The sequence below is a fragment of the Somniosus microcephalus genome, chromosome 2 (genome assembly GCF_052327205.1).
Source record: "Somniosus microcephalus isolate GS21.2 chromosome 2, FLI_Smic_1.0, whole genome shotgun sequence".
Classification (NCBI taxonomy): Eukaryota; Metazoa; Chordata; class Chondrichthyes; order Squaliformes; family Somniosidae; genus Somniosus; species Somniosus microcephalus.
The window spans coordinates 60,314,562-60,338,446 of record NC_140988.1 but is presented as its reverse complement, the minus strand read 5'-3'; positions in this window follow the sequence as shown (position 1 = coordinate 60,338,446).

Below are 23,885 nucleotides of genomic sequence, written 5' to 3'. Positions count from 1 at the left end.
TGCCACCGTGTCCTTCACTAGTTCCTGTTAAAGAATGTCCTGAGCAAGCTGGGCCCATGCCCGAGTATTTATACTCTTCCCTGGACAGCGCCACCAGCAGGCCGCCCAGTATCATTTCATAAGTCATTTCCACATGAATGACAAGATTCATGTCACAGACCTTTTAGTAAGTTTGGAAAAATAGAGAGAAAAAGGGGAGGGGAAAGAAGCAGAAATAAATCGGAGTGATTATTTGCAACGCATTTTTGACTCTCTGCGTATGCCTGCCCGTTTGGTACCGCTCATGCGCACTCGATCTGGTCACGCATGCGCAGTACCCAACGGTGCGGCAGCTGCAGCCTGCACCGCCATGTTTCACTTGGCTTCGTGCAGAGGTCAGTGGACCGGATTGGGGGCGGAGGGGATCGAAGGGGGAGAGGAGAGGGGATCGAAGGGTAGGGGAAGAGGAGAGGGGATTGAAGGGGGGAGGGAGGAGAGGGGATCGAAGGGGGGAGGGAGGAGAGGGGATCGAAGGGGGGAGGGAGGAGAGGGGATCGAAGGGGGGAGGGAGGAGTCGGGATTGAAGGGAGAGGGGATCAAAGGGGGGAGGAGGAGAGGGGTTCGAGGGGGGAGGAGGAGAGGGGATCGAAGGGAAGGGAGGAGAGGGGATTGAAGGGGGAGAGGAGAGGAATCGAAGGGGGGAGAGGAGAGGGGATCGAAGGGGGGAGAGGAGAGGGGATCGAAGGGGGGAGAGGAGAGGGGATCGAAGGGGGGAGAGGAGAGGGGATCGAAGGGGGGAGAGGAGAGGGGATCGAAGGGGGGAGAGGAGAGGGGATCGAAGGGGGGAGAGGAGAGGGGATCGAAGGGGGGAGAGGAGAGGGGATCGAAGGGGGGAGAGGAGAGGGGATCGAAGGGGGGAGAGGAGAGGGGATCGAAGGGGGGAGAGGAGAGGGGATCAAAGGGGGGAGAGGAGAGGGGATTGAAGGGGGGAGGAGAGGGGTTCTGGGGGGAGGAGGAGAGGGGATCGAAGGGGGAGGGAGGAGAGGGGATTGAAGGGGAGGAGGGAGGAGAGGGGATTGAAGGGGAGGGGAGAGGAGATCGAAGGGGGAGGAGGAGAGAGGATCAAAGGGTGGGGAAGAGGAGAGAGGATCAAAGGGAGAAGGGAGGAGAGGGGATCGAAGGGGGAGAGAGGAGAGGAGATTGAAGGGGGGCAGAGAGGAGAGGGGATCGAAGTGGGGAGAGAGAGAGGGGATCGAAGGGGGGAGGAGAAGGGATCGAGGGGGGAGGAGGAGAGGCGGTCAAAGTGGGGAGAGAGAGAGGGGATTGAAGGGGCAGAGGAGAGGGGATCAAAGGGGGAGAGAGGAGAGGGGATCGAAGGGGAGAGGAGAGAGTAGAGGAACTAGGACGGGTAGAGGAGGTCAGGAACTTGGGGGTGTGTGTGGGCAGGAGCGGCCTAGAACACAGAACAGTGGGAATGGGGGAAGAACGTGATCTATAGGGGGAATGAGAGCGAGAACATGATCCAGATGGGAAGATGGATCACCTTCTCTCCCCTCTGTTAAACATGGATCAATTTCTTCCAATCCCACCCCCTTTACACCCGCACCACTTTCTTCTTCTGCTCCCCTTAGACCTGGTTGATTTCTCGGAAAGCCCGGCGTGTGTGTGGCAAGTGACATAATAGGACTGGACGAAATCCAGAAGTCATGCCACGGTCACTATTCGCTTTATACCCAATAAACCTGTTAACAATCTGTGACCCACATACAATGCCCCATCTATAGGGGGGAGGAGGTCAGGAACTTGTTGGGGTGGGGGGGGGAGAAGGTCAGGAAAATAGTTGGAGTGGGGAGAAGGTCAGGAAAATAGTTGGGGGGGAGAAGGTCAGGAATTTGTTGGAGGGAGAAAGTCAGGAACTTGTGGGGAGGAAGAGGTCAGGAACTTGTTGGGGTGGACAAGGTCAGGGACTCGGGGGTGGGGAAGGTCAGGAACTTGTTGGGGTGGACAAGGTCAGGGACTCGGGGGTGGGGAAGGTCAGGAACTTGTTGCGGGGGTCAGGAACTTGTTGCGGGGGGAGAAGGTTCTAACCCATGAAGGTGAGCCCTGTCTGTTCTCTGAAAGCAGTACTGTGAGCTCTGTCTGGAGTCTGGCAGTCAGAATGAATGGATCAAATTACACATTGCAATGTACTTGATTATTCAGGCAGGCAGGTCTAATTACACATTCCAGACAAACTTCTGGGTGTGTCTTGTCCTTCAAGGGGACCAATCAGAAATCTGATCTTGTCATCCAAGTGGACCAATCAGAACTTTGGTGTTGCAAATACACACTGCCGAAATAAATCAGCAGTTACACCAATCACAGAGTGGATTGTGACCTGGAAAGGGCTGTTAGATTAAATAAAAGGTCATTAGTGAGGTGGTGCAAAGATATAAAAAGGATACAGGACTGTGCAAATAGTGGGGTTGAATTGACACAGTAGAGGTACACATAAACAAAAATGTGAGAAAATAAGGAAAATTACAGAAAGAGAATAAAGGCAAACAAGTGGTAATATAGCAGATCTGAAATTAAAACAGAAAAGGCAAGCAAAACACGTAGTTGCAAGAAGAGAAAAAATACATATCTTAGATTTTGATTATAGCTAAAAGGACATCATGCAAATCACTCCCTACAAAAAATAACATTTTTAAAACTATAAAGTATTTAATGCTAACTGCAATAGCAATCCCTTTACAGAATAGAGTTGGCTAATAATAAAATGAGCACAGCAGCAAATGATGAGGAAAAAGTCTTTGGAGACCCCAGCAGCCCTTCTCTATTTTGTAAAAATTACAATATTTTAGTTTATTCTGGCATTAATACTAAATCAAAAGTGTTTTCCAGTTCTTTATAGTTCTCTAACTCCAGGAGATAATGTCTGTACTCTGTACAATGGAATGTTTGTATGATGAATTGTTAAAGCAACAAAGAGACCTTCAGAACTTCAAATGTTTACAGCTTCACAGTACCATCATTTTTCTTAAGCTTGCTCCCCCAAAAGAACCAAGTCAGCTAAAAATTCTTTAGTAGGTACAATTCCTCTAAGTAGACGAAGTGACCCTAACTGTGCATTATTCATGTGTTACTCATTTCCCCCAAAAAGAGTAATAACAGATAGCAAGACACTGACACTTTATTCACATGCAGTATCTGCTGAATTTCACACACATTCAGATACAAGTATCCAACAACAATCTTGTGGTCTAAATCAACAAGAAGGGAATCCTTACTTTGAACATACAAGTTGTTTCCAGTGTACATAATAATGTTGTACACTGCCAAAGGTTTATGATCCATACATGATGGATTCATTCTGTGTACTTGGTCATATTTGAAAAGGATGCCATTTAGGTGTGGAAATAAAGGATATGCACTGAAACTATTGGGGGAATTTTTCGGGGGTAGGCGGGCACGTTTGATGGCGGGTCAGGTGGGAAAATATTTTTTTTGATAGCGGCTAGGGAACCTGCTGTCAACCCACCGTCACGCTAGTTTCCCAGATGTCGGGCTTGTCATTGCTGAGCAGACCTGACACCAAGCAGCGGGGGAGGCCATTTAGGTGATTAAGAGCTCGTTAACAGCCACTTTAAAACTATTTTGAGCTCTCCTTTCAATTTTACGAGATCGCCCACGGGGTCCACGCTGCTCGGGGATCACGCCAGCTCAGCAGGCTGGGAGTTGTGTTACTATGAAATCATCTCTTTACTTGACAGCTGCAAATGTGTTATAAAGCTCCCATCTCACAGCTGTTCACTTTCCAAGGTCAGAAGCTGTTGCTTACTACATTTGGAAGACAGATTAAGCTTTATGCAGGTTGCATGTGTTTGGAGTAAACTCTGTATCCAGTGTCACCTCATTGGAACAACCTCTTTTACCATTGACAGATCGTTTCTGTCATCTCAATCTCACCTGCCATTCTATTACATCAGCATCGGTGCCCTTGAAACTATCTCACCTTGGTCCTCATAATCCCACCACGATCAGCCCCAGCACCAGCAGCACCAGGCACACCAGCAGCACCAACAACAACACCAACCTTCTCTGCAATCAACTGATGCTGCACAGGACAGAGAGCATCTGCACCTGAGCACATTGCTGCCCGGGAGGCCAGGGATGGCCTCACCATAGCCAGATTTACTTGACTTGATGCTGTACACCCTGGCTGCCACATGATGCGCCAGGTTGACACCACTGCACACCAACACCATAAAGCATCCCTACAATGCCCAAGCCATTCCTTTCACACTCATTGCCATTGCGGGGGGTACCATTATGTCTCACTATTCACTGCAACTCACTAAGGAACTTCCAAAGGTGCACACAAATCTGTCCAAGAATGCAAAGTGTTGAAAATAAAGATTTCAATGTTTGACAGCAGATTAACAGAAACTTCACATGAACATTGGTTAAAACACAAAAGTGCCTACCCTTGTGTGTTGTTAGTTGGAATGATTGGACTAGGATGAGGGTGAGTGTGAGGGTTGGCTAGTGAGATGCGGAAGTGATAATGTAGATAGGGATGGGTGGAGGTGCAAGGTAAGTTGGTGTGAGTAAGAATGTGCAGGAGTAGGGTAGGGAAGGCAGAGTGATGGGGATGTGATGAGTGGCACAGCAGGATGAGGTTGAGTGTGGCTTTGCAGTAACGTTTCATGATCTATTGAGATCATTGAAAGGTTTGCACCACAGCAGTCTGGTCCTCCTGACCACATCCCTGCTTGTGCCCACCTGTGCAATGTGCAACCAGGCTGCATTGATCTCCAGGGGAGGTCTCTTCTGTCATGTGAAGGGAAGAGGATCTCCCTGTGTGCTGTGACTCCCTCCATAAGCATATGAAGGGAGTTATGGGAGAGCCTGGGTGCAGCCGTGCACTTCTGTGCAGTGCTTGTCAGTGTTTGTAGCATCTCAATGTTGTAGAACACTGACAGCACAAATATCAAAATTAATTTGCTCATAGTCCCTTTAAGGAAACCGGCTGATGACGCATCATCAAGTGACGTCATCAGGCCTGCTTCCTTCAATTGGCTGGGAAATGCGCTGGGCGGGCTTAACAGGCCCAATCAAGGTAAGATCACTTTAGACAGTGGGCTGGAGCCAGCAGCGAGGTCGAGACCCGTCACCGACCCCAGCCGCACCGGACCCGGCGAGGTAGGGGAAATCATGTCCTATGGGCTATTTCACTGGTCCAGAACGCACACGATGATGTCAAGTGGTGATATAATTGATCCCATAAAACCACACTGTCCATTGTGGTGCAGACATTGAAATGTGAAAACAGAGATTAATATATTTGAAAATGAGTACCTTACAGTATGACTCCAAAAAGTAAGTAGGACTCCAAGAGTAAGTAGCATATTACACAACCTAGTTTTAAGAAGAGAGGTACATCTTCCAATAGATGCAGAACAAGTATGTGAGATTCATCCCAAGGTAGAGGAGCTGCAAGTGCCTTTACCAGGGGATTATGTCCTGGAAATGGCCAGAGATATTATGAATCATCTAAATGAAAATCCCATTGTCTAGAATTTCCACTATGCATACAAATGACAACCTGTCCTTTTTGATTATTGCTGAACTATTTTCTTAACGTTATTTACTATTTGTGGTTCATGATTATTTTTTTGTGAACTGTGTAGAAAAATCACATAGTTCCACTACCATAGTTACATTTAAACAGTGTCCAAATAAACTTATGAAAATTAGTGAACTTATGAAAATATTTGTACACTTTCAAGAGTCATGCCAGCAGAGCGCGCTGATGGGACTGCTCGAATAAATAACAGCTAGGCCGATTCCAAAACGATTGCAGGCACAATGTCTGTATTTAACCTTTCAGAAGCCTGAAAAAATTGCAACTGTAGTAAATTGGAAATATAGGCAATTCGGCCCGACAATCCATAACTTTTTCTATTATCTTATTGGGCTTTGCATCCCCTGACACTTGTTAAGCAACAAAAATCGCTCAGTTGTAAACAACCATATGTGTCAGGTAGGAACAAAAACATTAACCCATTCATTATTCAATAAGGATCTATAATTTAGTTAGGTTTAGTTCAAAGGATTACTGGAGCAGAGTCAGGAGTGAATTCCCATGTGATTTAACATTGTAATGGTTCCAGACAGAGCAGTGTATGTACCCACACACACAGAAAGGACTTTCAGCTAGCTGTTCACAGAGACCAATTTAAATTTGCCAATTTTAACCCAGTTAAAATTTTATATAAAAGGTAAAAATATAGAATTTCTTATGAATGGATCCTGGGCCCATTACATTCATGTTGTTAATTCTGAGGTTTCCGAGATCTTAGAAATGATGAACACAAATGCAAGAGTTTAAATGTAACATATAGGTGGAGAAATTCCCCATGAGGGCCATTTGGGGCGCTAAATTTAAAATGTTTGAAAAGTTAGCGCCAGGCACGAACCTTTCCAAACATTTGAGAAATTCCCATTTTTTGCTCTAAGAGGGACGTGGAGCTAAATCAAGCACTCCACTTGCCCTCTTGGAGCGCAGGAGGCGGGGAATGTCCCGATCCGGGGCGATGTGCTCAGCAGCGCCACGCGTGGCCACGAGTGACGCTGCCACATTGCCGGGGTTCTTCCTTCAAACATAGAAGATAGGAGCAGGAGTAGGCCATTCGGCCCTTCGAGCCTGTTCCGCCATTCAATGAGATCATGGCTGATCATCCAAATTCAGTACCCTGTCCCTGCCTTCTCCCCATATCCCTTGATCCCTTTAGCCTCAAGAAATATATCCAACTCTTTCTTGAATATATTTAATGAACTGGCCTCCACTGCCCTCTGTGGCAGAGAATTCCACAGGTTCACCACTCCCTGGGTGAAGAAATTCCTCCTCATTTCAGCCCTAAATGGCTTACCCCTTATCCTTAGACTATGACCCCTGGTTCTGGACTCCCCGGCCATCAGAAACATCCTTTCTGCATCTAGTCTGTCCAGACCTGACAGAATTTTATAGGTTTCGATGAGATCCCCTCTCAATCTTCTAAACTCCAGTGAGTATAAGCCCAATTGACACAATCTCTCCTCGTACTTCATTCCTGCCATCCCAGGTATTAGCCTGGTGAATCTTCGCTGCACTCCCTCCATGGCAAGAACGTCCTTCCCTAGGTAAGGTGACCAAAACTGCACACAATACTCAAGGTGCGGTCTCACCAAGGCCCTGTACAACTGCAGCAAGACATCCTTGTTCTTGTACTCGAACCCTCTCGCTACGAAGGCCAACATACTTTTTGCCTTCTTAACCGCCTGCTGCACCTGCATGCTTACCTTCAGCGACTGGTGCACAAGAACACCCAGGTCTCTTTGCACTTCCCCTTCTCCCAATCTATTGCCATTCAAATAATAATCTGCCTTCCTGTTTTTGCCACCAAAGTGGATAACCTCACATTTATCCACATTATAGTGCATTTTCCATGTTTCTGCCCAATCACCCAACCTGTCCAAATCGTACTGGAGTTTCATGACATCCTCCTCACAGCATACCCTCCCACCCAGCTTTGTGTCGTCTGCAAATTTGGAGATATTACATCCAATTTCCTCGTCCAGATCATTAATATATATTGTGAACAGCTGGGGTCCTAGGACCGATCCTTGCGGTACCCCACTAGTCACTGCCTGCCACTCGGAAAACGACCCGTTTATTAAAGGGAAGGGCTCCCCGCTGCGAGCTCTGCATTTTTTTTGGCATCTGCTGGAGCGGGGTGCCGCGCGTTCAGCCCGGCACTCAAGCTGACGGAGACGCTAACGATAGGAATTTCGCCCCCATAATGTTTTTTAAGAGTATGGATAAGGAATTTAGGCCCATTGCACCCTAATGGTTGTACAGCCATCTTTTACCTCTGGTATTCCTAATACCCCTTTTCAGTGAGTGCACAACAGTAGGAGATGTGACCCTTGGTAATCTCTGGCATATCAGTTAAGGAAGGAGTTACATCAAGAGCTGAAGATGCACTTTCTGGAATATGGATAGTAGATGGAACTGCAGCACTGGCAGTCTGCATATTAAAGTCAGAGATTGATCAGAAAAGAAAATTCCATAACTGTTCGATATGCTTTAGTGAATACAGGGCTTGAGCTCGGCATGGTTAAAGGCAGATAAATAGCACGAGTGCCATTTTCTTCCTTTAGATGCTCCATTGGTTCTTGCACCATGATTTCCATCTGTTCAAAGTAGCCATTCAGCTGTCAGAACAGGTCTGCATGGCACCCCTAATCCATTACAAAGGTCCCATGATAGATGGCTGTAACTCCTGCTGTAATCAGCAAATCCCTTTGCAGAACTGACCCTTTTTTAGGTCATTCCATCTGTTACTCCTGGTGCAGTAGGAATCATTAGGATTTTTAATAGTGAAGTAGATTGTATTCGTTGCAGTATCAAAAAATCCATTGTGATCAAGAGTAGGATTTTCCATATTCTGCATTCTTCATTCCCTGGCCCTGTGGAACTGTCTGGCAGTTATCTCATTGACACATCTATTGTTATATTAAAAAGCTTATGGCCATGATTTCGCCTACCGAGGCAGGTCCGGTGCGGCCGGGGTCAGTGACGGGGTGCGACACTGCTGCCGACTCCATCTCACTCTGTGAAATTATTTAATGCTGATTGGGCTTGCCCAGCGTGTTTCCCGGCCAATTGAAGGAAAGGGGTCTGATGATGTCACTTGATGATGCGTCATCAGCCGGTTTCCTTAAAGGGACCATGCGCAAATTGATTTTGACAGTTCTGCTGTCAGTGTTCTACAGCATTGAGGTGCTGCAAACACTGACAAGCACTGCACAGATGTGCACAGCTGCACCCAGGCTCTCCCATGACTCCCTATATATGCTTATGGAGGGAGTCACAGCACACAGGGAGATGCGCTTCCCTTCCCATGGGCAGAAGGGACCTCCCCAGGAGATCATTGCAGCCTGGTTGCACATTACACAGGAGGACCCAAGCAGGGATATCGTTAGGAGGACCAGACTGCAGTGGTGCAAACCTTTCAATGATCCCAGTAGATCATGAAATGTGCCACACTCAACCTCATCCTGCTGTGCCTCTCATCACATCCCCATCACTCTGCCTTCCCTACCCTACTCCTGCACATCCTTACTCACACCAACTTACCTTGCACCTCCACCCATCCCTCTATATCTACATTATCACTTCCCCATCTCACTAGCCACCCCTCATTCTCACCCTCATCCTAGTCCAAGCATACCAACTAACAACACACGAGGGTAGGCACTTGGGTGTTTTAGCCAATGTTCATGTGAAGTTTCTGTTAATGTTGTGTCAAACATTGAAATCTTTATTTTCAACACTTTGCATTCTTGGACAGATTTGTGTGCACCTTTGGAAGTGGCTTAGTGAGTTGCAGTGAATGGTGAGACATAATGGTAACCCCTGCAATGGTGATGAGTGTGAAAGGAATGGCTTGGGCATTTTAGGGATGCTTTATGGTGTTGGTGTGGTGTGGTGCCAACCTGGCTCATCATGTGGTAGCCAGGGTGTACAGCGTCAAGTGAAGTAAATCTGGCTATGGTGAGGCCATCCCTGGCAATGTGGTCGGGTACTGACGCCCGTGTCCTGTGCAGCATCAGTTGTTTGCGGAGAAGGTTGGTGTTGTTTTTGGTGCTGCTGGTGTTGGGGCTGATCGTGGTGGGATTCGGAGGACCAAGGTGAGAAAGTTTCAAAGGCACCAATGCTGATGGCAGGTAAAGTTGAGATGACAGAAGCGATCTGTCAGTGGTCCGAGAGGTTGTTCCAATGAGATGGCACTGGATAGAGAGTTGGCTCCAAACACGTGCAAGCTGCATAAAGCTCAATCTGTCTTCCAAATGCAGTAAGCAACTGTTTCTGAGCTTGGAAAGTGAACAGCTATGAGATGGGAGATTTTATACCACTATTGCAGCTGTCAAGTAATCAGATAATTCTGATAATGCTGAATCCACTCGCGACCTACTGAGCTGACGTGATCCCCGGGCAGCGTGTAACCCGTGGGGGAACTCGTAAAATTGAATGGTAATCTTAAAATAGTATTTAAGTGCCTCTTAACAATCTTTTAATGATCTAAATTACCTCCCCGTCGCTTGGTGTCTGTTCAGCAATGACAGACCCGACATCGGGGAGACTAGCGTGGAGGTGGGTTGACAGCGTGTTCCCTACCCACTGTCAAAAAAAAATTCCCATCTCACCCGCCACCAAGCGCGCCCGCTGACCCCCCGAAAAATTCCCCCCATAGTCTCTGTGCACTTATTTTCTATTGTTACATTTTTGTCACACTCCTGTGTCAAATTTTTTCCATTGAAAATCGCTGTGTCCACGTTTATAATGGAAACTGCTTAATGGAATGTATTGGAGCCTCCTTCCAGTGAGGTTTTGTGTTTCGGCAGCTCCTCAGCCTGTACTACAGAAAACTCCTATGCTCCAACCAACTCTATTGCTCTGCTTCCCAAATTGTGATATGTTTTACTTTTAATTATAAGTAATAATAAAATAAAATTAAAGTGTGTAAAAATAAGGACAGAACATAAGATTTAAAATGGAGAGTGAATTACATCAGTGCCCCCTAGGTCAATTGTTCCCTGCCCTCTAACCCTGCTTCACACTCAGGCCTAGAAATTCAGTTGGGCGCGCCAGCCGTTAGCGCCTTAGGAGGAGTAGATCTCGAGCGCTAGGCGCTTAGCGCCCGGGCGCAGCGCGATTTGCGCCTCGCCCCAACTTCAGTACACATTTAGCGCCGGCGCAAAGTCTTAGCGCGCGCGCCCTGCTGCGCGTGCAGATCATGACGTCATTTACTAGTGCAACGCCCTTTGTGCGCCCCGAACCGGAACTTCACTCACGCCGGCCCATTGTGCGCCGGGCGGCCCTAACGACTGTGAAGTGGAACGGTACACAGCCGAGGCGGGCCGCGGGGAGCGCTAATTAAAGGGCACTTACCCTGCACTATAAAGGCCAGCCATTTTGCAGCATTCACTCTTGTGCAACGGTTTTTTGGAGAGAGACCAAGGAGGAGAGCTTACTGGTTTGGACCAACACTAGGACAGGTATTTTTGGCTCAGGCCAGAGCTTAGCAATTATCTTTGCCTTCATTGAGAGCTCAGTGTTTGCCAGCATATAATGGGGGCTGCATTGGGTGCCAACGCTGACTTTCAGCCTTATGCCAGAAGGGCTTACAGACGCCGTGAGAGAGTGGCAGCCCTGGCTAGACACGGAGGGGGCAACAGGCATCGCCAACTGAGTCCTTACCCACCCAGGGTATACCGCCAGCAGTCCTCCTATCTGACCATGTCTGCCGCGATGTGTGTTAGGAGGCTGCGATTCAGAAGGGAGGTGGTTGCAGACATCTGCCAGCTGCTTCACAGAGATCTGCAGCCACAGCTGATGCGCAGGACGTCTCTGTCGGTGGCAGTGAAGGTGACGGTGGCTCTCAACTTCTATGCCCCGGCTCCTTCCAATCCGCTGCTGGGGACATCGCTAACATCTCCCAGTTTGCCGTGCATTGCTGCATCCACCAGGTGACCGAAGCCCTTTTCAGAAGGAGACATCAATTCATCTCCTTCCCCATGACCCTGGACAAGCAGCAGCAGCGTGCAGTGGGATTTGCAAGAATAGCGGGCTTCCCCATGGTGCAGGGCGCCATTGACTGCACGCATGTGGTTTTGCGGGCACCTCTGGAGCATGCCGAGGATTACCGCAACCGGAAGGGCTACCATTCCCTCAACGTACAGCTGGTGTGTGACCACAGGCAGCGCATCCTAGCTGTCAATGCCCGCTTTCCAGGCAGCAGCCACGATGCCTTTATCCTGCGACAGACAACTGTGGCTGACATGTTCCAGGCACAGCCTCACCCAAGAGGATGGCTTATCGGAGACAAAGGCTATCCTTTGTGTACCTGGCTCATGACCCCGCTCCGCGTGCCCACGACCCCTGCTGAAGAGGCATACAACGAGAGCCATCAAGCGACTAGGAACATCATAGAACAAACAATCGGCGTCCTCAAGCAACGGTTCCGCTGTCTCGATCGCTCCAGGGGAGCCCTCCAGTATTCGCAGGAGCGAGTCTCCCAATTCGTCGTCGTTTGCTGCATGCTGCACAACCTGGCTATCCGCAGGACTCAGGCACTGCCACCTCACGTTGGACCACCACCTCAGGAGGAGGAGGAGTACCAGCCCAGGAGGGAGGCAGAAGGTCCAAGGGCTGCCCGTCGGCGGCTTATTGAACATCACTTCTAGGCCCCCTGTCAGGGAATGGCTTGTGCCAATGAAAGAACATGATTGCAGCCGCTCCGCAAGCCCTCAGCCGGTTAAGGCAACAAACACTTCAAAGATCAAACATGGACAATGTTAATAAATAAAATGCTTTATTGGACAAACTCAGGGCCTTTCCCACATGAAAACCAAAAACAGACGAAACCCCCCAAAAAACACTCAAACACATTACTCGCTCCCACAACCTGGAGAGGATTAACAAAACAGTGCAACTAAAATGGCCGTCATCCTCGGCCTTCGTAAAAAACAAACATCACATCCTCGGCCTTCAAAAAACAAACATCCAATTCTCGGCCTCAAAAAACAAACATCCAATTCTCGGCCTCAAAAAACAAACACAACTGGCCACACATTCGACTTTTTGGCCCGCTAGGGCGATGCCTTGGCCATCTTTGTGTGGCCCCTGCCCGCCCTGCTGCTCCTCCTCAAAGTAAGGCCATTGGCTGCTGCAAGGCTGGGGGCAGGCTCCAGAGGGGCACATGTCGTGATGGCAGATGCCCTTGGGGGTCGGCCTAGTCGAGGTCTGGCCGTCGAGCGGGCGGCTGTTGAATGCTGCAGCTGTGGCTGGCCAGCATCAGTCGCTGCAGCAGCTCCTGGCAGCTCCACTGGGGGAGTGGCAGTGGCGGCTGGAGGAATGGGGGCAAGCTGGCGGATGGCAGGCACTCACTGGTCGCCTGAGACACTGGCACTCGCCCGGGCCAGCACTGCAGCATGCGCTCCAATCTGCCGAGGGACAGACCGCTGTGCTGCTGCAGCGCGCCGGGTGCCCTGGCGATGCCTGGCTGACACAGCGAGTGTGGCAGCAGTGAGTGCCCGTGTTGACCTGTTCAGTGACCTCATCAGAGCACCCAGTGACTGCACGGCACCACTGATCAGCTGCCCACTCGCTGCCTGAGCTGCCCCGAATGCCGCCCGACTCGCTGCCTGCTCTGCCCCGAATTCCGCCAAACTGATGGCCTGTGAGGCCCCGACGTCGGTCACACTCCGAGAGAGGGACTCGATGGCCTCAGGCAACCATGCCACTACCCCCATGAGCTCCGTGTGCCGGCGCTCCGAGTCCGCGGACAAGTCCTCGAGGCGTTCCATCTCCTCGGCGAAGACCATCTCCGGACTGGAGGCCGGACTCTCCCTCTGGGGAGAAGGCCGCCGAGCTAGCCGACCCTTCCTGCATTGCTGGACGCCGCTGGGCCCAGCAATTGGACTCCCCTCCGACCCTTCCCCCCTCTGGGGAGAAGGCCGCCGAGCTGGCCGACCCTTCCTGCGTTGCTGGACGCCGCTGGGCCCAGCAATTGGACTCCCCTCCGACCCTTCCCCCCCTCTGGGGAGAAGGCCACTGAGCTTCCACCCCCCTCCCGCGTTTCTGCAGGCCGCAGGTCCCATGAGCTCCCCTCCCCTCCGACACTTCCGCCACGCTCCCCTCCAGGGAAGACGTGTCCCCTACATTCGCATGGGTTGCCGCGGATGAGGGTTCCCCTGATGGGCCGTCTTCCTCTTGCTCCTCCTCCTCCTCCTCTTCTGAGGGGCTGTCACTGGCAAGTTCAGGGACCTCCTCCTCACCATCTGAAAGCAGGAAGGCACAATAGTAGCTTTAGAGTGAGGAGAGGGCGTCAGCGAGGGATGCATGAGTGGTGGCATTCAGCGCATTGGTCGGACAGTGGCAAAGGATGTAGATCTGATGCGCAAGTGGGACGAGAGCGGTCCAAACGTTGATGTCCTTACCATTGGTGCCCAGAACAGGGTCGGCATCTCCACATGCAACGGGGCCAATCACCTGGCCACCCATGATGCGCTCCACGCGATGTTGCAGCTCGGTGAGCGGCTGGATCTGGGGTCGGCCTCCCCCGGTCGCAGTCCGGCTCTTCCTATTATTGGCCAGCTTGGCCTGCAAGAGAAAGGACGGCCTCTAAGTACAGTGTGTCACCCTGATCTTGTGTGCACTGCCTCCCATGGTGGAATAGCCTGGCCAGTGTGTCGCCCTGATCTTGTGTGCACTGCCTCCCATGGTGGAATAGCCTGGCCACTGTGTCGCCCTGATCTTGTGTGCACTGCCTCCCATGGTGGAATAGCTTGGCCAGTGTGTTAAGTGCAGAATGTGCAATTGATGTTCATGCCTGTCCCATAGCTGCTGGATGAAGGCTGGCCATTAGGGCTTTCAGGTCTCTTTGCCCATAATGTGAGGTGCACATGCAAGGAAGAGGAGGACACTGGGCATGGGTAACAGCAGTGGTGCCTTCAAACAAAATCTACTAGTACATCTCCCGTGCACATAAGGAGTCAAGACTGAGGCCTAGAAATTCATTGTAGCCACTTTTGGGGCGGTAAAGTCGGGCGGCCGCTAAAGTTTGCGCCCGGCGCAAAATCGAGGCCACTTCTCCGACATTCATTAGCTTCGCCCTAAGAGTTTGCTCGAGCGCTAAAACTGGCGCTGCACGCCTCTCTTTAGGCGCTAAGCCGGAGGTGCTGAGCGAGAGAGCCGAGGCCGGGCGCAGCGCAGGTGCGGCCATCTCGTGATTGACAGCAGACACCCTGGCGCCGGCTAGCTCTTAGGGGGAAGGGTCGACTTGGTCTGCTGACAATCCGAGTGAGGTCATTAAACTTTTTGCGGCATTGGCGACCTCGCTGTTGGCTGACACCTTGCTGGCGACATGCCTCCAGGCTCTCCGGTAGACGCGGACCGGCGCCTTCCTGCCATTGTCCGGGTACAAAATATGGCGCCTCTTCTCCACACCACCAACCAGCACACTCAGATCAAGCTCTGAGAAGCACTGCGCTCGTTCACGGGCCTTCTGCATGGCTTCAGGCGCTATTTGGGTCCAGCAGCAGTGTTCAGGCCTAGCTGGAGGGCTCCACTATCCAGGGCGTGGCAGCAGACCAAGTCGACCCTTCCCCCTAAGAGCTAGCCGGCGCCAGGGTGTCTGCTGTCAATCACGAGATGGCCGCACCTGCGCTGCGCCCGGCCTCGGCGCTCTCGCTCAGCACCTCCGGCTTAGCGCCTAAAGAGAGGTGTGCAGCGCCAGTTTTAGCGCTCGAGCAAACTCTTAGGGCGAAGCTAATGAATGTCGGAGAAGTGGCCTCGATTTTGCGCCGGGCGCAAACTTTAGCGGCCGCCCGACTTTACCGCCCCAAAAGTGGCTACAATGAATTTCTAGGCCTCAGTCTTGACTCCTTATGTGCACGGGAGATGTACTAGTAGATTTTGTTTGAAGGCACCACTGCTGTTACCCATGCCCACGTTTCCCCCCTTGCCAAACTATTGTCTCCAAGTCATTTGACCTACAATTAATCCATCCAATATACCTTCCCCAACTGGTATGCTAAATCCCCAGTGCTAGTTAAGCATTGGTGTGTAGGGGAGGTTATCAATATTTGTGATACAGATAACTTGGTGATGTGCTAGTGATCGCTATTTGTGTTGAAGTATTTAGTGCTGTGAAGCTTGCCGGAGGTCCTGATGTTGGATTGTTGGTGGTGCAGGTAACTTTTGATTCATGGGTAAGCCAGATATTTCAGGTGCATCTTTGGATAAAAGAAAACAATGAATTAAGGAGGAAATTCTTGCTTTACTTTCTTTACCTTTGCATCCTCACAGATGTACTAAACTGTATTGGGCCAGAATTTGCGATGGGTAGTAATGGCGAATGAACCAAGGTGCGTTCGCTGTTATTACCCCTTTGAAACTGACTGCAATGTCAGGATGTAGCACGTGCGCATCTAAATGCGGAAATCCTAAAATTACGGTCAGTCATTCACTGGCTGCGCTGTGGCCACCCCCTCGTAGCCGACAATCAGTGTAATCAGTGAAATCGGTGAAACTGGCGAAAACTTGGGCTTTTCCACGGTAATATCGCTGTTAAATACCCCATTAAATGTTAAGCCTTGTTGGAATAGGTGTAATTGGGGTTTTAACAAATGTTATGGCCCTGAAAAACTCATTTTAATTTTGTGGAGTGTCAAATTTCTCCATTGTTATAAAAATGACAATTTTAAGAAAGTTTGAAAACATTCTTTAAATATTTTTTTTAAAGTTTGTTCATATTTATTTTAGGTTCTACCTTATCCCCATGTGAGAGTCCCAATCTTTGTTTTGTTCTCTGTAACATTTTTAAAAAGTCGGGATAAAAGCAGGCTTTCATTTCCTGCTTCCCTGTCTGTGAGAATTCTGCAATGTGACTCACTGCATAGACAGCTTGTTGACATCATAGCAGATTGCGTTAGGGATTCCCCATTATATTGCACTTATACATCGAAAAAGGCAAACTTCTCGCCACAGAGATCGCTTTGTGGCGCCTGAAGCCTGACAGACTTCGTGAGATCTCTGTGGGCAGCTTTCTTCGGGGCCAGTGGTGAGCGCCTTTGCTTCGTCGCTAACCGCAAATTCCAGGCGTTTGTGTTAACATCCAGTAATGCTTTATGCAAAATACCAGCAGATCATCCATGGCATTGCTCACAGGTAATCTGGGATCAGATGTTCGGTTGCTAATCTGGGCAGTTCATACGAACATACAAAATTGACGGCAGGTAAAGACCAGCTGGTCCATCAAGCCTTTCCCGTACTACCTGTTAACAGGCAGTTAAATGGCTGTAATCCCCTTCCCGCCTCAAGGAGACGGGTCCCTGTGCAGCTCGGGGACCCGCCTCCCGGGAAGATGGCATGGAGGCGGGTTGGGTACCCGCTCCCAGTTTCTGCCATTTTCCCGGCAGTCACGCCTCCATACCCGCCTTCCTAGGGCTGGCAAAATTCCCCCTGTAATCTGGAGAGGCAAAGAAACTGAGAAAGACCCAGGGCCGATAAGGGAAGAATACTCTGGAAAATTGCACTTCGAGAGGTCCTTCAAGGTCACTGCTCAAGTATTCACTGTTGGAATCCAGGTAACTGAAGTTGTTTTTAAATTGCTGAGGTGAATTAGAGGTCAATAAATTGCACATTTCAGGCCAATGACTACCTTTCCGTTTCTCTTTTTTAAAATTGTTTTGCATATGCAAAAATCTGCTTTGTGGCGCCTACAGTCTGACAGACATATGCCAGAGGCAAGGCTGTTTCTTTTCACCCAGATGGTAATTGCACTGAAAAGTAAAAATGTTATTGCAGAACTTAAATAATGGTGGTACAGCAGATGTGCAATGTATTTGACTCCATTAACTTCAAATCTAGCTTCCCCACACTTTGAAGTTACTGAAGGAAGTGTTGGAGATCTGTCTTGTCTGCCACTAATACTGTAATATTTTGAGGCACTCTGGTCCACCTCTTATTCTTTTGCTCATTCATTCATTTATTTAAAGCCAATTTGTTGACTTCAAGCCCATTTAATTGATTGAACTTCTACCATGTTTATTCTAGTAAACTCCCATGTATCTCATTCAAAATTTCTGTATTGATCCCAAACAATGTAATCATTTCAGTCAGGGCCTCCTCAGCTAAAAGTTCTAGCTCACTCTCTGTACTTGGATTTCTGTCTAGCTTTTGACATTTCAAATTGTGCTTTCTGCCCTGATGTATATCTGCCTTTATAGAGGCCAAGTAGGTAACTTTTGGATGATTTTGTTGATTAATTAATAGTAATAAACTGTGCCTTGATTTGATTAGACATTTGATTTTTCTATTTGTAGAAAAGCATTTTTTGTGTATTATTGTTTTGGACAATATGGTAAGAATGGTTTCTGCATTTTTCTTCTCAAGCCCTTCTCTTAGGCAGTCCCTCGGAACCGAGGATGACTTGCTTCCACATCAAAAATGAGTTAGCAGGTGACTGATTAGTCCAATGCGGGACCTATAGTCTCTGTCACAGGTGGGGCAGACGGTGGTTGAAGGGACAGGTGGGTGGGGTGCTTGGGTTGACATGCGCTCCTTGCACTGGCTGCGCTTGGCTTCCGCTTGCTCCTGGCGAAGAGACTCAAGGTGTTCGGCGTCTTCTCGGATGCTTCTCCTCCACTTTGTGCAGTCTTAGGCCAGGGATTCCCAAGTGTCGGTGGGGATGTTACATTTTTTCAAGGAGGCTTTGAGGGTGTCCTTGAAGCGTTTCCTCTGCCCACCTGGGGCTCTCTTGCCGTGCCGGGGCTCCGAGTAGAGTGCTTGTTTTGGGAGTCTCGTATCGGGCATGCGGACAATTTGACCCGTCCATCGGAGCTGATTGAGCGTGGTCAAAGCTTCAATGCTGGGGATGTTGGCCTGAGCAAGAACACTGACGTTGGTGCACCTATCCTGCCAATGCATTTGCAGGATCTTGCGAAGGCAGCGTTGGTGGCACCTCTCCAGTGCTTTGAGGTGCCTGCTATACATGGTCCATGTCTCTGAGGCATACAGCAGAACAGGTATCACTGCTGCTCTGTAGACCATGAGCTTAGTGCTGGGTTTAAGGTCCTGGTCTTCAAACACTCTCTTCCTCAGGCGACCGAAGGCTGCACTGACACACTGAAGGCGGTGTTGGACTTCGTCGTCGACGTCTGCCCTTGTTGACAGTAGGCTCCCGAGGTATGGAAAGTGGTCCACGTTGTCTAAGGCCTTGTCGTGGATTTTGATAATCGGGGGGCAGTACTGTGTGGCAGGGGCAGGTTGGTAGAGGACCTTTGTCTTAATGATGTTTAGTGTAAGGCCCATGCTCTCGTACGCTTTGGTGAAGGTGTTGACGATGGTTTGGAGTTCGACCTCCAAGTGAGCGCAGATGCAAGCGTCGTCTGTATGCTGTAATTCGACGACAGAGGATGGGACGACCTTGGATCTGGACTGGAGGCGACGGAGGTTGAACAGTTTCCCGTTTGTTCTGTAAATTAGCTCCACTCCAGTGGGGAGCTTACTGAGGGTGAGATGGAGCATTGCAGCAAGGAAGATCGAGAAGCGCGTTGGTGCGATGACACAAGCCCACTCATCCATTCATATAGCACCTTTAATGTAGTAAAATTTCCCAAGGTGCTTCACAGGGGCGATTATCAAACAAAATTTGACACCAAGCCACAAAAGGAGATATTAGGACAGGGGTGATCAAAAGCTTTGTCAAAGAGTTAGGTTTTAAGGAGCGTCTTAAAGGAGGAGAGAGAGGTCGAGAGGGAAAGTTTTGAGGAGGGGATTACAGAGCTTAGGGCCTAGGCAGCTAAATGCTTGGCTGCCAGTGGTGGAACGATGAAAATTGAGGATGCACTAGGGGCCAGAATTGGAGGAGTGCAGAGATCTCGGAGGGTTGTAGGACTGGAGGAGGTTAGAGAGATCGGGAGGGGCGAGGCCATGGAGGGATTTCAAAACAAGGATGCGAATTTTAAAATTGAGGCATTGCCGGATCGGGAGCAACGTAGGTCAACGAATACAGGGCTGATGGGTGAACGGGACTTGGTGCGAGTTAGGATTGGGCAGCAGAGTTTTGGAATGAGCTCAATTTTACGGAGCGTGATAGATGGGAGGCCGGTTAGAAGAGCATTGGAATAGTCGAGTCTACAGGTAACAAAGGCATGTATGAGGGTTCCAGCAGTAGATGAGCTGAGGTGGGAGATTAGCAATGTTACGTAGATGGAAGTAGGGGGTCTTGGTGATGGAGAGGATATGGGGTCATGTCCATAGCCCATATCCTCTTGTACAATGCAAGTTTTTGATCTTGCGATGCTATCTCAAGAGTGGCCACTTCCCATAGGGAGGTCGCAAAAAAAATTGAGTGCAAACCATCCTGAATGCTCATTCCCATCATAGTGGCCGGATAAAGAACAGCCCTAGGAAGGGGTGACCTGTCTTGCCCTTTTTTGAGATAAATCAGAGTGTGGGGCAGAGATTATTTAAAAAATTTGCAAGACACATACAAAGGACCCGATTTTATCTGTCCCACTTGGTGGAAACTGGGCTTGGGGGCAGTTAAAATAACGGGAGTCACGAACCCCACCAATCCCGCTTCTTTCCCACTGTGTCCCCATATTAACCTGCTCTTTTGATCAGGGCACTCCCAGGAAGGAAGCAGGATCCTGTTTTAAATATGCAGATTCGGTCCAATGATTGCCGATCTGCAAACCAACCAGAGGCCCGAGTGGGATGGGGCAGTATCTGCTTCCCTATCAGGCAAAATCTGCTGGAAGCCGGATCCTGGGCCAGAAGGGACCCAAAATCTAAGTTTTAAATTTATTTTTTAGGTTTCCTTGTGGGCCAGGAGGGGCAGGTGTGCTCCTCTGGTCCTCACTAGGAATCCTTGGGCCTGCCTTGAACCAAGCTACCCCTCTTCTCCCGATCACGGCCAGACACACCCCTTCCCCCTGATCGTGGCCAATGTTTCCCCTTCCCCCCCCCCCGATTGCTGCCAGACCTCCCCCTTCCTTCCGATTGTGACCAGTGTTTCCCGACCTCTCCCGATCATGACCAGACCTCCCTGCCGCCCCCCCACCGATCGTGGCCAGAGCCTCCACTAACTGCTAGAAACCATTCCCACGGCTCACTGGCTGCGGCCTCTTGCTGCAAATTTCTGTTGCTGCCGCTGGCCAGGCTGTCAATCTCATATTTAAATGAGGCCCAGCTGTTAAGATCGGCGGGGCCTCCACTTCCACGGCCTTGCCGAGTTTTCCCCAAGTTGCCGCACCCTCCTTGCCTCCCCGTTAATATCAGGGCCAAAGTGTCTAACAAGAAGTAAAAATACAGCATTTTTAAACCAGGCATGTGAAGAAAGCATTATTAAAACTGTACCCATTGCAAAAAAGAGTTTTTATTAAGTTAAAAGTAAACGTAAGGGAGATTTGCTCTGTTCGCTATTTGTAGCAAAATCATAAATATATTCTTTATAAACGCATTTATGATTTTGTTACAAATAGGTCATGGAGGAAGCCTTCCGCAAGCAATCCAACAAATGGAAATGCCCTTTATGAAGGGTATCTTTTGAACACAGTAAATAAAATACCTTTTTAGCTACAGTACAGGAGTAGTACAACAGTAGAGACCTGGGTGAAATCCCTCTAAGGTTTCAGAAAAATTCTTTGAAAGCAATCCAGTGAATGTACAATTATTATCAGGCATACTCTACTCCTGTAATGACTAACAACTAGGAAAAGAAACACTTATGAATGAGACTGTAATCAGTGGAGAATAAAGGAACATGTAGGTGGGGGAGAGACCCACCCCTTTTTACCCATGGTGTCATCTAAAGGAAAAGCCCAAGCATTGTCCCCTACGATTATGGACTGAACTGAAACACTGTTGGTACATCCACCGTAGAGATATCCGTCTGCCCTCATCTGACAATGTCATTGTCAAAGGAACTCGCTTCAGGTGATTTGCTGAGTCATTTAAGTATACAGACTAGCAGCATACAGTGATGTAGGTAGGAAAGGTTGGGTTTTTCTCTTATCAGGTGGGTAAATTTGCATTTTGTACACTGACGTATTGCGTGAATGATAAAATGGCCATATATATCCCTTTACTATGAGTTCCATGTAACTGACCACATCTTTCTGTAATCAACCGCATCTCATCTCTGCCCACAAGCTGAGCACTAATGTTACAAACCACTGCTGTCTTCATTCAACATTCTTAGTGTGTTAGATCAAATTAGCATGCAGCGGGCCATCAAAAGAAAAGCTTTCCTTTCAGTTAGCTAATCATTTTTTTGTTTGTCTTTCTCAGTTTTTTAAACCTTCATATAATAAAGGTCTGTATTAGGTTTCAAAATGTACATGCTTTTCTTTCATGTAATAACCAGCAACAAAATTATATTGAAATTACTGATGCTCAACATTATAAATAATAGAGAAATCAGGCAAAACCTAAAAATTTGTAAATTTGCGGTACTCTGAATTTTGAAATAAAAATTTATTTAATCTTGCTATATTTTTGAGATGGAATAAAAATGATACTGCAGTCTTTTGTGGTTTATATGATGGACTTGAGGTAAATACGTGTCTGATCTTAATACTATAATTATAATCCAAGCAAGGAATTTCAGTATATCAAGCCATGTTGCAATCACTCCCATTACACCTTATCCTTATCCAAAAACAGAATTCCAAGATGTCAACTTACATCCCAATCACTAACACCATGTAAAATTTCTCATTCGTGCATAGAATTCCAATGTACTAATCACTTCTTGATCGTTGCTGATGTACAAAGTCCCTGATCGAAGCATGGAATTCCAATCCATTCATTCACAATTATACAAAATTTCAGATCCAAATATATTTAATCTATTAAATTTCAATCAATTAAGCGACTTCTCACTTCCCCTCATTGAATATGATTCCTGATCGAAGTATGAGTCTTGCCCAAGAAAGAAAACTAACGTGTCAAACCATTTCCCACTTGTATCAAGCCAATTTCCATTTGGTTCCTTTGAAATAAAATTTTTGAACTAAGTATCATTTTGGCGTGGGGTTGCTCTGGCCAATTAACAAGTAGTGGCAATCTGGGAAAGCAGTGTTTTCTTGTGGAGAGTATCCTAGGCAGTAAAAAAAAGACTTGCATTTATATAGCGCCTTTCATGACCTCAACATCTCAAAGTACTTTACAGCCAATGAAATACTTTTTGAACTGTAGTCACTGTTGTAATTGAGGATACACGGTAGCCAATTTGTACACAGCAATTAAATAAATGATTAGATCTTCTGTTTTAAGTGTTGGCTGAGGGATAAGTATTGGCTGGGACACCGGAGAACTCCCCATGAATAGTGCTGTGGAACTTTTACATCCACCTCATCTGAAAGACGTCACCTCCGACAATGCAGAGCTCCCTCAGTGGGGCTGAAATTGTTGTTTGGTATTAGCGCAAAATGGGCGATAGCGATTTGGCAGCCTGTTTTCCAGCCTGCCCAATTTTCTTTTCCATTGAATTCAAATTGGCTGAAGACCAATTTCACCCTCAGTGGGGTAGATCTTGACTTTGTGTAATAGTGTAAAACAGGTGACAGTGAGTCAGCACTTCCATCCACAAAGTCAAGATCTAACCCAGTGTATTTTCAATACATATTGGACTGTGTCCCCAGATTGCAATCTACGAAGTGACAGATAACTGCTGCCACATAATGTGTTTTCCCATTCTACTGCCATAATATAGGGCAGAGAAAATCACTAGTGTCCTGTATGATAAACTCTGATAATGGACGACTGCGTTCTTTTGTGTGAACCTTTAATGCCTTCAAACAATGCACATTAGAACTGGCTAATGGCACATCAAAGGAAATTAATTTCCTATTGAAGTGAATGAGGGGGCTCCCCCAGCGATCGAGCGGTAAAGGCACTGTGTGTTGTGATACTAAGCAGTATATAGACTAGGAAAAGACTTGGGTATTATCCTGGTTTGTGTTGAGTTAGTTGATCTGATCTGATTGAGGTTGTGATAGGAATGCTCCAGGAAGCCTATCTCCCTGAATTAGGGAGGGGATAATTCATCCAAGGTGCCAGCCCCTGATTGCTCTCCCACCGACTCCTGATGTAAGGTAAGAATGTGTGGATGTCAGGTGAGAGGAGGATCATGGTCAGCTGTGATTCCCATCACCCCCATCCCGATATGGTGGTGGCTAACACATGAGGAATGGTCACTTTATCGAGGTACAGGAAACTTTCAATTTACCGGCACCTAAATAACCAGAAATCTCGGTTAACCGGCAAAATTCATGAGTAGGTTCAGGTAAGTTTTATTACT